Below are 14,127 nucleotides of genomic sequence, written 5' to 3' on the forward strand. Positions count from 1 at the left end.
ATGTATAACTTAAAAATTGATGGTAGTCCACTAATCCACCCTGTCTGTGACCTGCTGGAGTGGTGTGTGTGTGTGTGTGTGTGTGTGTGTGTGTGTGTGTGAGTGTGTGTGAGTCCTGTGGACCCAGAGCCGTAGGGCTCCATGGCATGGCACAGGGCAGCAATGGGATGTCCAGAAGAGTCCCAGTGAGGGCTCAGCACAGATGGTGCAGCAGAGACCAGGGGCCTCGAACCAGACCAATGATTCTTTGTGATAAACACCCATATATAAAAATATGTGGAAAAAGGTGCTGCTTTTAGCTGCTCCTTCAGTTTCCGCAGCTGTTGAGTTAGGGAGAGCTCCAGAGCAGTGCATGGCCGGGGCCACAGCTCCCAGATTCACTCTTCTGTACTGATTCCTTTCTCTGACGAGGCCCCTCAGCTTCTGGCCGCTTTCTCCATTCGTTTGTTTGCTTTCTGTCATCTCCCTTCCTCCCCACCCTTAGCATTTTTTGTTTGTAGTGCTTTGAACTGAACATAGGGTGCACCCTTACTTTTGGAGATGTGAATATATTTGGTAAATATTGTTACCTTTATTAACATTCTACCAAGAATTGGAAAACAATTCTAAGCTTAGGCATAATGGGAAAAGTCTTGAATTGAGATGGGAGTAAGTGTGGCTGTTTGCAGAATGGAAAGTAGACTAACTTGAATATATGGCAATATAAAGATTTTTAAAAAGCAACTAGGCTGTTCCCTGCCCCCCTCTCCCCCTTGGTCTTCCTTCTTGTTGTTTTGAAACAGAATCTCACCATTGCAGGCTGGTCCTGAATTCGTGATGCTCCTTTAGCTGCAGCTTCTCCAGTACTGGGGCTGCAGCATGACCAATCACACCTTCCTTCTACTTCTGTATTTTTAAATTTTCCTGTGGTTCCTCTTGTTGTGGTCAGATTGCTTTCCTGAGTACTTGGTATCGATCCCAGTTTCCACTAGCTCTGGTTTTAACTGCTTTCTTGGCTTGAGATTTGCCAGTGGTGAGGCCTTGGCAGGGCTGTGTTGAAACAACAGGTCAGCTGATTGTATTTGGGGTCAGGCCTCTGTCTTGTTGGTACAGTTAATGTGCTGGCTTAGTCCTTGGTTTTGGTTTTTAAATATAGTTGAATTCTTAACCCTTGTGCCTAGCACTCAGGACTTCGCCAGCTGCCCGAAAGCTCGGTACATGCCCCAGTCAGGTTATGGCTCTAGTCTCCTCTAATCATCCTCTGCATTGCTTTATAATTTTATAGTGTGACATCCCGACATTTTATAGTTTTTAAGTTGAAAATTTTAGATGTTTTACTGTGTTTCCCAGGCTGGTCTCTAGTTCCTGAGCTCAGGTGATCCTTCTGTCTCTGCCTCTCGGGTGCTGCTGGGATCACAGTGTGCCAGAACCCAGCAGTTTTGTAGATTCAGTTTGCTTATTTTAAAACTCCGTGCCTTTTGTTCACAGTTCACCTGCTGAACCATCCTGCCCTTAGGCCTGTGGGATTTGCATTGTGTCTATTTTATTTTACTACCCTGGTGCAGCTTGGCACCTTCCTCTCTCCTTTGTTTCTGCTCTGATTGGTAGCTGCATCCAGAGACTGAATCAGACTCACATTTGATACCGTTGACAAGACTGTGGGTGGTGTGTTCTTCTAGCAGGAGACATGTGTCCAGTTCTTGTTTCTTATTGATGATAATGCTTGGTGAGTACTTAAACTCATTAACTCACTCGGAGTTGGCAACATGGAGATGGTTTATATTTATGCTAATTTTGTGAGGCTTAATTTTATGAGAGGTTTCTCTCTCTTATCTGTTTACCTAACAGTACAGTTCAAATAGGCAGGATAACTGCTTTGTTATTTCCTTTACTTGCCCAGTTTTTAAGATAATGACTTTGCCTCAGGCCACAATTTAAAAAACAATGGAAACAAGGACCTAAGTAAATATTTATGCACAGTTTGATCATAACAGTATTAGTCACAATAGCCCCTGAATAAAATTATACATATATGTATGTATGTAAACTGATATTTCTTGTCCCATCTGCCCTGTCCCAAATAACCATTTGGAGACTGAATATAAATTATGCTTGGCCAATAGCTCAGGCTTAGTACTAATTAGCTCTTACATTTTTTCATAACTTGAGTATGGAAGCTCTTACATTTTAAGTTAACCCATATTCCTTATTTACCCTCTGCCACATTGGTGGTACCTTTATTAGCATGGCATATTCATCTCCTGCTCTCTCTGCATCTGGCTGGCAACTTCTGACTCCACCCTTCTTCTTCCCATCATCCTTAAGTTTGTTTACCTGCCTATACTTCCTGGCCAGCTACTGGCCAATCATTGTTTTATTTTACCAATTTGAGTGACAAATCTTTACAGTGTACAAGAGCATTATCCCACAGCATATGTCATATGTGAATGTACTTAAACACAGTAGAGTACTGTGACTGGTTACCTCAGTCATCAACTTGATAGAATCTTGTTTACTCTTGACTTTTTGGGCACTTTTGGGGGGCCCACAACCCAGCTCCCAAATAAATCACACACACAGACTTATTCTTTCTTATAATTGTCCAGCCTTGGCTTGTTGCTTGCCCAGCTTTTCTTAAATTAACCTGTCTACCTTTTCCCTCTGGGCTTTTATCTTTCTCATTTCTGTATATCTTACTTTCCTTCTTACTCCATGGCTGGGTGTCTGGCCTCTGATGTCCTCCTCGCCCTCGTTTCTCTTTCTGTTTTTACTCTTTACCTGCCAGCTCCACCTATCCTTGCTTCTGCCTTGCTATTGACTGTTCAGCGCTTTATTAGACTCATAAGTGTTTTAGACAGACAAAGAACCACAGCTTCACAGAGTTAAACAAATGCCCCATAAGCAAAAACACACGTTAAAATAATATTCCCCAATAAGATTTAGAATCATTAGGAAGATGGACCTCTGGACATACCTATTGGGGATTGTTCTGACTAGGTTAACTGAGATGGAAAAACTTGCCCACTGTGGGTGGCACCATTCCCTGGGCTGGGATCCTGGACTATATAGCAGGAGAAAGGGAGCTGAAATTGACCCTTTATCTCTTGCATTGCTTTTGTCTCAGGGTATTCTATCACTGCAACTAGACCACAAACTAAGACAATATACTATTTCGCCTTAAGAAAAGAAAGGGAAATTTCATATATGCTAACATGATGGACCTTGAGGGTGGTATGCTAAGCTAGCCACAAAACACAAACATTATTGTGAGTCCTATTAGATATGAAGAGTCATCAAGTTCATACAAACTGGAATAAATTGGTGGTTTCCAGCCTAGGCATGGAAAACAAGAAGCTATTTGGTGAGTATGGAGTTGAGTTTAGAAATGTAGTTTCTGACTCGGTGGTGGTCGAGCATGTCTTTAATCCTAGCACTTGGAAGGCAGAGACAGGTGGATCTCTATGAGTTCAAGGCCAGCCTGGTCTATAGAGTGAGTTCCAGAATAGCCAGGGCTACACAGAGAAACCCTGTCTCGAAAAGTGAGAAAACAAAATCTCAGAACAACTTGTGTGGCCTACCATGAGAGGGAACTCACACCCAAGGACCAGGACTCAGTGGCTGGAATCCCGGAGACTTGGGATATCACCAAAAATGACTGGCAGAAGAGAGAGAGCAGGGGAGGGGGTTTTTAAGAGCTGGATGGTGATGGCAGTTGCACAGAAGGATAAATGTCCTTAATGCTGCAGACCTGATATTTTTGTCACCATACACAAAAAACTGAATTTTCCACAATTTTTTTTTCATTTTTGTTTTTGTTTTTTGAGGCAGCATTTCTCTGTTTAGCCCTGACTGTCCTGGAACTTGCTTTGTAGACCAGGCTGGCCTCCAACTCATAGAGATCTGCCTGCCTCTGCCTCCTAAGTGCTGGGATTAAAGACCTGTGCCACCACCGCCTCCTGGTTCCACAATTCTACAGGCAGACAGCTCACTTGGATTTTCTGCTAAGACTTGCAGGACTGAAGTCAAGAAGTTGACTGGGATGAGTCCTTATCTGGAGGCTCTAAGAAAGAACCCTTTTTAGGCTGTTGGTCAGATATAATTGTTTGTAGTTAAGCTTCTGAGGACTCTTGGTTGCTGTCACTTGTGGCCCTTAACTCTACTTTTGGGGGCTGTGCTCACCTGCCATGTCTCGTCTCTATAGGAGTCAACAGTTCACATCAGCCCCTGGTGTGAATCCCTCTGACTTTCCATTCTGCTGCCCCTGCAGAAAGCACTGTTTTTAAAAAGCTCATGCAATTCGGTTAGGTCAGAAACTCTTTTTGCTGTTTCATTTAACGTAAGCACTGCAGTGATCTCATCATATCCGCTTTGCATCCGTAGTCCCAGGAGAAGAGATTATTCCAAGAACAAACGTCATTCTTAGAATCATGCCTGCTGCATAGCAGGACAGAGAACCTACAGGAACCTGCTTTTAATTTACCCTTTGGTTGACTGAAAGAGGGAAACCATAAGCTTGAGTTTGAGTTTTCTTTAATTGGGAATTATAATTCCTTTCTAGTGGGAGTCTGTGAGCATTAGGTACTTGGCACATCAGTGGAGGAGGGTAATAAAATGTATTTATGACAGTGCTGGGATGCAGTTCAGTTGGCAGTGCTTTCTAGTATGCACAAGGCCCTGGGTTTGATCCTTAGTGCTGCATAAAACTAGGCATGGGTAGTGCACGCCTCCATTCCCAGCCCTGAGAGGGTAGTGGCAGGAGGTACAGAAGTTCAAGGTCATCTTCTGTTACCCAGTGAGTTTAAGGCCTGACCTACTTTCTGTTGCTGCAATGAAACAACCATAACCAAAAAACAAGTTGGGGAGGAAAAGGTTTATTTGGCCTTCACTTCCACACTGTAGTCCATCGCTAAAGGAAGCTAGTACAGAAACCCAAACAGGGCAGGAACATGGAGGCAGGAGCTGACACATCGGCCGTGGAGAGGTGAAGTACCAGATGCAGCAATTACTTCAGGAGTCAGATATTGGGGTAGAAACCTGATAGATCCAAAGAGCTACAGAGGAGTGATCAGCTGACCCTGCTTCTCCACACTATGAGATCGAAAAGGCCCGCAAATCCTTCTAAACCCCTACCTATTCCTTCTTGTTTCTCTCTATCCTAATTTGTGTCAGCCAAAAACTCTATGGTTAATTCTGGTCAGCTGAATGTTGATTCCACCCTTTGATTCAAGGTTTAACTTTATTGGCAGTCTTGGGAGTGTCAGAATGAAAATATCCCACAATAGAGGGGTGCTGCTTACTGGCTTGCTCCATATGGCTTGCTCATTCTGCTTTCTTTTCTTTTCCTTTCCTTTCTTTCTTTCTTTCTTTTTTTTTTTTTTTTTTTTTTTTTTTTGGTTTTTCGAGACAGGGTTTCTCTGTAGCTTTGGAGCCTGTCCTGGAACTAGCTCTTGTAGACCAGGCTGGCCTCGAACTCACAGAGATCCGCCTGCCTCTGCCTCCCGAGTGCTGGGATTAAAGGCGTGCGCCACCACTGCCCGGCTTCACCTTGCTTTCTTATAGGACCCAAGCCCACCAGCCCAGGGATGGTACCATCCACAATGGGCTGGGCCCTCCCCCATTGATCACTAATTGAGATAATGCTCTGCAGGCTGGCTTGCAGCCTAATCTTATGGAAGCATTTTCTTCATTGAGGTTTCCTCCTCTCAGATTTATGTCAAGTTGACATAAATCTAGCCAGCACAAGGCTAGACTGGGCTAAATGAGATCCTACCCCAAAAAGAAGAGGGGAAAAAGGGTATTGTCCTTTGGCTTCCTGTGTGAGAAACATCTGGGTGTTTATTTACAATATAGGTTTCCAGGAGCCCCTTCTACACACCTTATTTTAGAATAAGATTCTAGAATCTTTAGTTTTGAGCGAATTGTCTGATTGACTGTGTTATGCAGACAAGATCACCTTGGAAAGACTCCATGATGTATGCAGGGTCTCAGGGAGCCCACGTCTTACTGTCTGAGATACTAGCACATCTAGTTCAGATGCCCTGCAAGGTCAGGCTTGGCAATCTTGTTTTCTGGAGCGAGGGTTGAGCTCAGTGTCTGGTAATGCCCTGAAAGAACTCCACTCCCGAGCCACATCTCCAGGCTCTTTTGAGATGAAGTTGGCTTTAGCAATTTATCAAGGCCACACATTGATAGTGAATCTGGGACTGAACTTTGGTCTGTTCCCCTTCCCAAATTCCCTTTAATCCTCTCTTCTGTAGCTCAGGCTGGCCTTGAATTCCCTCTAAGACCTTGAGTTGATCCTCCTACCTCTACTTCCCAGGTGTGGGGATTACAGGTGTGGCCCACTATGCCTGACTTGGGACAGTGCTGGGAGATTGAACTCAGGGCCCTGTTGCAGTCTAAATAACTGTTCTACAGCTGAACTACTCCCCCTCCTCAGTTTCTCCAGCTAGAAGAAGTAATGCAGACATGCCACATTGTTGCAAAGCAGCAGAAATCAATGAAGAAAATAGGGAAGTGAGTATCAATCTCTGTCTCTCTCTCTCTCTCTCTGAGACAGAGACTTCCTTTGTAGATAGGCCTGCCAGTCCTGGAACTCACTATGTAGCCTGGGCTGTCCTCAAGCTCATAGCAGTTCTGCCCGGGTCTGCCAAGTGTTGTGGTCACAGGTCTGAACCACCATGCCTGTCAGCAAAAATTTGACTTTTGTTACCAAGTATGCACCACTAGATGGCGCCCTTGACCCGAGGACGTGGTAATGGTTGGTGCTTAGGTCTAATCTACTTCACCCCCATGTTTTATCTGACCAAAAAAATAAACATTTTTAGGAAATAGGTGCAAAATGGGTGAGTAATAGCATTAATGAGACATGTGATGTAGAGACAAGAGCCTGGTATCTCTGGAATGGAGGTTAAAAGTGAATTCTGCTTTTTAGCTAGCTTTATAAATTGAGCCAACTCTTTCCATTTATTTTTGAGTTCTTTAAGAAAAAAGATCTGGCTGGAGAAATGATTCGGTGGTTAAGAGTACTGGCTGCTCTTCCCAGCACCCACATGGCAGCTGAAAACTGTCTCTAACTCTAGTTGTAGGGGTCCTGACACCCTTACACAGACATACATGCAGACAAAACATCAATGCACACAAAACAAAAACAAATAAATTGTTTTTAAAAAAACTAACAAAATAAGCATACTATTCGCTCAAGAATTGTCAGCCTCAAATTTGTTAATATATTTGATAAGTGGTATTGACTGAACCTACTGCCTTAGAGGTGCCAGATAGCAATCCACCACTGAGTGGTCCTCCCAACTCCCTTTGAACTTTTAGAGACCAGAGTTTACTGATGCCCAGGCTGACTTTTCTGCCTCAGCCTCCCGAATCACTGAGAACATTGGCCTGTGTTGCTAGGCCTGGCTGTAATAAGCACAGTTGATGCAGGTGAACCTTGGATTCTGCTGTTCTGAAGAGGCATAGGGACCACCAGAGTGAGATGAATTATAAGTCAACCAAGTTTTAATGTTAAGTACTCTGAAGACTGTTGATCTGTTTATGACTTGAAGTGACCCAGTACAGCGAAGAGGGCCAGCTGAATATCCCTATATGGAATGTTTGCAGCCATAAAATATTCCTCTTTTGAACTGTGGGATATTTGCGTACACATAATGACCTATTTGGGGACTGGGACCCAAGTCTAAATGTGTAATTCAATTATATACCTTATACACATAACCTGCAGATAATTTTATACAATATTTTTGTGCCTTGGTACGTGAAATCAGGTGTAGAATTTTCTGATTGTGTTGCCTGATTTTTGGATTTTGTAGTGCTTTGGATTTCAGATTTTCTTTTTAAACTCAGGATACTCAACTTGTATGACATGTATCTGTCATGTGTAGGGTATAAGTGGATTGATTCCCTGTGGAAGCCATCATCTGTTCTCTTTTCTCTTAGCTCATCCTGAGAGATCAGTAGCATACCACTACTGATAGAAGGTTATTAATACCTTCAGCACTGATGGATACTACTGCTTTATTTTAGCCCTGTGACACTTTCCCCGATCTCTGGTATTGGACTGCATCTAACAATAAGAGACATCCTAGAGCAGATGTGGGGAGGTAATTTAGATTAATGTATAAATTTAAAAATGTCCTCCTCTAGCCTGAAAGCCTGTGTCCCACAAGAAATGTTGTCATTATCTTGTCATTTCATGATGAAAAATTACTCAGTTAATTTAGGGCTCACTTGTTAATGCAGCAGCCTTACCATCTCTGTCTGTTCCCTATGAGTTTGACATGGAAAATGTTCTGAAATTCCTTGCCCATGTGCCTCTACCTCCTAAGTGCTGGGATGATGAGCATTTGCCACCACATCCAGATCAAAATGAACATATATATGGTATCACTATATAGCCCTGGTTGCCCAGCTAGCCTAGAACTCAGAGCCCTGCCTGCCTCTACCTCCTGAGTACTGGGATAAAGCTGTGTGCTATCAGACCTGGCCAAAATGAGCCTTCTTAAACCTCGTAAAGAATGTTTGCCAGAAGGCTGTTATGTACTTAATAATGAAGCAGTATATAAATTCTTTCTTTTTTGTATATTTATGTGATATGCATGCATGTTCACATGTATGTGGATGTATGTGTAGGTGCGTGTACATCTGTGTAGAAGCCTGAGGTTGACATTTAGTCTTCCTCGATTATTCCCCACCTTGTTTATTAAGGCAGGGTTGTTCAAGTGGACTCTGAGCTTGCCATGTTAGCCAGTTTGCTTGAGGTCCCCTGTCTCTGCCTTCAAATGCTGGGTTTAGCAACAGAACAGCATTCATGTGGGTTCAGGGGACCCAAACCAAAGCTTTAGGGGTCTTGACAAAAGCTTTCTCAGTGAGCACTTGAACTACCAGGCTATCTCTTAGCCTCACAGTCAGCGGCAAGATAGGGTCCTTGTTTGGTGCTGCTTCACTGTTACACCCTGCAGGTCCCAGAATGCCAAGCAAAGAACAAGCAAGAGAGAAACCATACTATGGGGCATGGCACTTGTAGCACCATGAAAATAAAGAACAAAGAAGAAAAGATCAGAGTGGGAGAATAAGTTACTCATGTTTGTAGATAGGAGTATGTGCATGAAGTCCTCGAGAACCTACAGATGCACTGGTGGGATGGTTCAGTGGGTAAAGATGCTGCCACACCACATGACCTGAATTCTATTGCAGGAGCCCACACAGTAGAAGGAGAGGACCAGTTCCCAAAACTTGTCCTCCAACCTCCACATGTGTGCCATGACACATAAATAAATGAATGTGAAGAAATTACAGATAATTTATTTGTGTAAATTAAGCAGAATTTTTGGATGTGGAGGGGCTGGAGAGATGGATCAGTGGTTAAGAGTGTATCCTGTTCTTTCAGTTCCTAGCACTCAATTCAGGTAGCCATATCTGGCATCTGTGGGCACCTTTACATATACAGTGTATATGCACAGAGATACACACACATACTTGGAAATAAAAAGAACTCTTAAAAATATGTGGGGCTAGATGTAGTGGCACATGCCTTTAAACCAGCACTCAGGTGACAGAGGCAAATGGATGTCTGGATTTGAGGCTAGCCTGGTCTACTAAGGGAGTTCCAGATCAGCCAGAGATACACAGTAAGATTCAGTCTGAAAAACAACAATGGAACAATGGCAAATTGGATATGAGATTAATGTGCAAAAACTAGTAATATTCCTCAATAATTGCCATAATCAATTAGGAGAATTAAAGAACCGTGTTTGCAATATTAGATAGAACTCTCCTAGAAATGTTTTTTTTTTTTTTGGTTTTTTCGAGACAGGGTTTCTCTGTGGTTTTGGAGCCTGTCCTGGAACTAGCTCTTGTAGACCAGGCTGGTCTCGAACTCACAGAGATCCGCCTGCCTCTGCCTCCCAAGTGCTGGGATTAAAGGCGTGCGCCACCACCGCCCGGCTAGAAATATGTTTTATAAGACAAATGCATTCTTTTATAAGCCATTGTTGAAAAACTATAGGGAGACCTGAATAACTTTAAATTACTACCACAACCAAAGAGAAAAAGGCAACCTATGGACAAGAGGGAAAATATAAGCATATGTTTGACAAAGGATTAATATCCAAAAAAGTATGAAGAACTATAAATTAGGAACAACCAAAAAAACAAAACCCAAAGAATGCATGAAATCAGTAAGAAAACAAAAAATATACTTAAAAATGAAATGTACATTCAACTCATATAAAAGGAAACAGGAATGTAAAAGAGGTATGTTCTCAGCATGGAAAGCATGTATGGATTCTCAGTGTGGAAGGGGTGTGTGTGTGTGTGTGTGTGTGTGTGTGTGTGTTCAGCTTCAGTAAACAAATGATGAGTGTAAAAAAAATGTTGTGCAGGGCAGTGGTGGTAGACATCTTTAATCCCAGCACTGGGAGGCAGAGGTAGGTGATTCTCAGTGAGTTAGAGGCCAGCCTGGTCTACAGGGTGAGTTCCAGGACAGCCAGGGCAGAGAAACCCTGTCTTCAAACACCAGCACCCCCATCCCCATGTTGCTTGTTGAGTCACTGAATGGATGCAGCAGGCCCTCCTTTCAGCACCTTTGTGAGCAGGTTGAACGCAAGTGTTTCTGCTCCTCTTTATACATTGACTTCTTTCTTTTCTCTTTCATATTCCTTCAGGGTGCAGACACATTATTTATTTACTTACTTTTATTTTTAAAAGCAGCTTTTATTCTGAGAGCAAAACAAACATATTGTTGGTGGCCATGAATGTCCCCCCACAGGCTCATTTGTTGAAGCACCTTATTTGTTTCCTGTTCCTGGCTGTTAGTGCTCCTGGCCTGGAATAGGTGTTCAGTAAGTTTGCTGAAGTAATAGGAAATGTTGCTTTGTATCAGGACGTGCTAGAATGACTTCTACATTTTAGCTGTTGTCTTTGAACAAACACTTTACTTCTCTGAGCCTGTCTTATGTTCTCTAAAGATGAGGTACCAGTTGTTCACCCTGAATCTCAGTGAGCATATGAATGTAAAGTTCCACTGGCATTTCAGCAGCGAGGGACAGTGTGTGTTTAGTGCATGAGGGAGTCGCTTGCATCAGCCATGCTCCGCTAGGGGGTGTGTGAGCCATTTACACTCTGAAGTAGTCATTCTTTTATTACCTTTGGAATCAGTTCACCAACCCACTTTTATCTTTTATGCAAAAAACAAACAAAAACAAAACAAAACTGCAGAATGGCCAGAATCTTATTTTGTTTTGCAAACCATGAAAGCAAAACTGTTTCCATCATAGGTATTTGAACCATTATTCATGCTTAAAGTATTTCTGTGTGTATAGAAAAAAGAGAAAGAAAATAAGAGATCCATCCTCTTTGTCTTAGGGTTTCTATTGCTATGAAGAGACACCAGGGCAGCAGCACTCTTACAAAGGAGACAGTTAACTGGGGCTGTCTTATAATGTTCAGAAGGTCAGTCCATTGTCACTGTGGTGGGACATGGCAGTGTTCAGCAGCCATAGTGCTGGAGAGTTCTGCATCTTGATCCATAGGCAACCATGTGCCACAGTAGGCAAAGCTTGAGCATAAGAGACCTCAGAGCCTACCTCCTTAGTGACACACTTCCTCCAACAAGGCCACACCTCGTAATGGTGCCACTCTCTATGGGCCAAGAATTCAGTGAGTCTACAGGAGACATTCCTATTCAAACCACATTCCACACCCAGCCCCTTCCCCCAGGCTTGTAACTGTCATGTAATGCAGAAATGCATCCAGTCCAACTTCAAAAGTCACCATACCACTATAACACTATAATACTGTAACAGTCTCAACCCTCAAAATAAAAAAGCAGATCACATACTTTCAACATATAATGGCACAGGATATATATTACTATTGTAAAACGTAGGAAAGGGAACATAGTGAGGAAATACTGGACCAAAGCAAGACCAAAAACCGCCTGGGCAAACTTAGAACTCTGCATCTCCATGTCTGATGTCAAAGCATTCTTCAAGTCTCCATCTCCTTTGATCTTTGTTGACTTCAGTACACACCTGGCTGAAGTCACAGAGGGACTTCCATAACCCTTCTTTTCTCCTTGACTCTAAAGCCAGAACCACTTGTCTAGCTGCTAAGTGCTGCTTGTTGGGGTTTGACCATGGACCCTTCTTCAGTTACATCTTCTCCAACTTTGTGTTTTGATGCTTTCCTTCACTGCCTAAGCTTGGTTGTCCTGGAACTTGGTCTATAGATCAGGCTCACCTTGAACTTAGAGCTCCACTGTTTCTATCTCCTGAGTGCTGGGATTAAAGGCATGTACCCTTACGCCTGGACCTAAACTGGATTAGTTTAGGTCAAGTTAATTTCTTTTTACAAATTGGATGCTCAGCTGCGTGGAGTCTTGCTCTGAAGTCACCACTTCTTTTATTCCATTTCTTAATCTGTTTATCTCCTTGAACATAGGATTTAACTATTCTACCTCCTAATGCCTCCTTTCTCCTCATTGTACATTTTGTATTTTTCCTTGCACAGCTTCCTCCTTTTCATTACAGATCTGTATAAGAATGAACACTAATAACTACATAACAGAGTCAATACTAATATGTTTCAAGACTTCCTCTAACAATGGAATTAATCCAAAAAGTCTTCAATTTAGCCTCAGGTAAACTTTTCAGACAAGGGTAAAAAGCAGCCATATTCTTTGGCAAAATATCACAAGAACAGTCTCTAGGCAACATACTAAAATTCTTCTTTGAAACCTCTTGAATTAAGCCCCCACAGTTCATATAACCCAAGCACCACTGTCTTCCTTCCATGCTTCTACTAGGATGGCTCATTAAGCCTCACTTAAAGCAGTCAACTGCTTTTTTAATATATAGTCCCAAAGTTCATATTCCTCTAAACAGAAACAGTGCCTGGCCTATCACAGTGATACCCCAGTTCCTGGTACCAACTTCTGTCTTAGTTAGGGTTTCTATTGCTATGAGGAGACACAATGACAACAGCAAGTCTTTTAAAGGAAAACGTTTCATTGTGGCTGTCTTTCAATTTTCAGAGGTTTATTCCATTATCATTATAGTTGAACAGGACAGTGTACGGGCAGACAGTGCTGGAGAAGGAGCTGATAGTTCTACATCTTGGTCCTCAGGCAGCAGGAGACTGTGTGCCACAGTAGGCATAGCTTGAGCATATAAGACCTCAAAGCCCACAGTGGCACGTTTCCTCTAACAAGACCACACCTATTCCAACAAGACCATATCTTCTAATAGTACCACTCTCTATGGGCAAAGCATTCAAACACACAAGTCATTGGGGACCATTCCTTTCAAACCATCACACACTTGGAGAAGATGCTGAAGTTATAGTTTCTCTCTGAAACCTAAAGCAGTATGCATCAAGTACTGATGGAGCATGAAAAGCTGATCGTTCGAAACCTCAGAGAAAAGTCACAAGAGACCATGAAATGAGCCTTAAAAAAATCACAAAATGTTGGCATTTGGGGGGGTTAGCACAACAGTTTTCTTGATAGAACACCATTGCATATGTTAGTTACCAAGAGGAGTTTTGTTCCAGATAACCGCAAAAAGCAGAGCAGATCCAGGTAGGGGAAAGGAAGGATGTGGCAGACAGGGGGAACAATTGGAGATACATGGCTATGAGAAAGAACTTGCAGCAACTGGTAAACCTTGAGCAGTTCAAGTGCAGAAATTGGTAAGAGCTAAGTCTAGAGAGGGTGGTTAGAGTCTTGGGACTAAGGTGTGGTGGAGTGTGACCATCTCTGGAACTTAGACAGTCTTGACAATGAATGGGGAAGTTGATTATTTTGCCAGGGCAACAGAATAATCCAGGATTGTTCCGGGTAAACCAGGCCATAAAGTTAACTTATGTAAGGTGAAGAAGAGCCAGTGTAGCCAGGTATCTTCAAGGAGTGGAAAGATGAAGTGAATCACAGGCAGGAGGCTTGAGTGACTGGAAGGGATTTAGAGGAATGGTCTAATTGCTGGAGTGGGTGCAGACCCAGAGCATCCTTACTGTTGTCAGAGAAGAGACTTGCATATGTGTACATGCAACTGAGAGGGTAAGGAGCAGAGAAAAGGTGATGGGGAATGGAGAGGGTGGAGGAGTAATGATTAACAAAAGATGGTTGGAACCCTTTAC

General features: G+C 42.8%; 1 protein-coding gene across 6 annotated transcripts in view; it reads left to right on the plus strand.

Annotated features, from left to right (window-relative positions):
• The window catches only part of Osbpl9 (oxysterol binding protein like 9), a 139,489-nt gene that overhangs the window by 27,045 nt on the left and 98,317 nt on the right, over positions 1 to 14,127 (plus strand). The window lies entirely within an intron of this gene.

This window comes from Chionomys nivalis, chromosome 11, assembly GCF_950005125.1.
Source record: "Chionomys nivalis chromosome 11, mChiNiv1.1, whole genome shotgun sequence".
Classification (NCBI taxonomy): domain Eukaryota; kingdom Metazoa; phylum Chordata; class Mammalia; order Rodentia; family Cricetidae; genus Chionomys; species Chionomys nivalis.